Here is a 1,981-nt window from a genome sequence, read left to right on the forward strand (position 1 = left end):
CTCCATATGTGCCAATTGTTTAATTTACACGTGAATATTATACTTAAATTGCTTCCGCTGTGATATATTATCCAACAGGAACAACCAAACTTTTTAAGTGCTTCAGATATAGTGCTTCTCCCTATTTGATAATTATAAATGATGCGTACAATATCTCTCACAAAAATAAAATACATGATCTAAGAACTAAGAAGATATTATTTTTTCACAAAGTCAAGCCGAAAATATAGTTGCTAAACCTGAAGGAAAATGCATGAAAGAGTAGTTGCAATATTAATTATGGTAGCTACTTAACCTTGACTTTAAATAGCATGTTCATTATTCCAACAACTTTGTCAAAATAAAAGCATACAGTTTGGCTATCGTTCTGTACATATATGAGGGGAAAGTTACTCTATGCTAATCGTTTTACTTGTTGAAGCTTGAAGAGTAGTATTACTAATACTTGAGAAAATGGAGTATAAAGTTGTTTGTGAGTTATTATTTTCAGCTCCAATTATGTTTGTTGGATTGATGAAATTGAAAGCCGGAATTTTAGTGTATGGGGGCCAAGATGAAAGAGAAGGTAAATTGAGAGACACATATTATGTTCCTCTAGACTGTATGAGAATGTCAACATTGCTTTCCTCCGGTCGAACATTTGGCAATGGCCAAAACTCCTCAAATCAACTTAGCAGGCCATTGCTACCCTTCATCCGGTGGCTGTCAAAAGTTAGGTAACAACATCAAGCAACGCCAAAGCCAAGGGATTAAGGTATGTTACTTATGGAGCAGATTACTATATAATGAAACAATATTCTAGGAGGCCAAGCAAATTCTCGACCACTGGGCGATGCAGTGCTCGGTGGAATAGATTCTGATATTGAAAAGGAACAATGGCAATACTATGCAGCACTAGTTCGAAAATTGTCAAGTTATAGCCAACAAGGAAAAAGAATTTTACTTAACTGCACACTTCAGTCCATTCCTTGACCAATGGCTAGGAAAAGCACTTAATACTGGCCTTTTTGACTATGTTTGGATTCAATTCTACAAAATCCCTCAATATGAGTTTAATTCTGGAAGTCCTGATAATTTCAAGAACTCGTGGAATCAATGGACATCGTTAGTGCCAGGTAAAAAGGTATATATAGGACTTCCAGCTTCAAAGGCAGCTGCAAGGGATGGTTATATTCCAAAACAACAATTGATCCCATAAGTATTGCCATTTGCTGATGGAATTTTGAGAATATAGGAAATGTTTTTCTTGTATATTGATGATTGTATTCAGTGTACAATATCCTATATATACAAATTGTTGAGAAAGAAAAATAGAAAATTGCCTAACAGACTTATACAGGTGTCTATTCCTAATTGAGTCTAAAATAACAAACTCAAGGAATCTATACAAAATGCAAAACTAGACATATATGACTAATCATCCGTTACTTCCTTCTAGAAGAGGTTGGAGACTTCAAAAATTTTCCAGCACACTGTTTATTAAATAAAATGGACATCCCAGATGCATCCATGTGGGTCTTCAATGAACAATTATGATTGGTTTGAATTATATAATGAGACTTTGACTTCTTAAGATTTTCTTCCTTGTTTGTATCGAACAGAGTCCTCTTCTTTCTTTCTTCTGAGAGTAAACTGCTCAATTTATTATCCATAAAATATTTGGTGCCAAGCCCCCTCAAGTTGGAGGGGTAGAAGACACACCCAACTTATCGACAATCCAATGATGCTGAGGACCATAAAGAGGTTTAGTAAAAGTGTCGGCGATCTGAGACGATGAAGGAACAAAAGAGAGAGAGGGAGAGAGAGAGAGTGAGAGAAGTCCAGCAAGGAATTATTGACGAACGAAGTGACAATCCAAATCAATGTGTTTCGTCCGTTCATGAAACACCGAATTTTTCGTGATATGGATAGAAGCCTTGCTATTAGAATGAAGAGATATCAGAAGCGAAGGTGTGACAGTTAGATCGGAGAGAGGAGATGA

The 1,981-nt window shown here is 35.9% G+C and overlaps 1 pseudogene; it reads left to right on the forward strand.

Annotated features, from left to right (window-relative positions):
* Window positions 1-295: 295 nt before the first annotated feature.
* LOC117281431 (basic endochitinase-like) lies at window positions 296-1,326 on the forward strand (annotated as a pseudogene).
* Window positions 1,327-1,981: the final 655 nt, after the last annotated feature.

The sequence above is a fragment of the Nicotiana tomentosiformis genome, chromosome 8 (genome assembly GCF_000390325.3).
Source record: "Nicotiana tomentosiformis chromosome 8, ASM39032v3, whole genome shotgun sequence".
Lineage (NCBI taxonomy): Eukaryota > Viridiplantae > Streptophyta > Magnoliopsida > Solanales > Solanaceae > Nicotiana > Nicotiana tomentosiformis.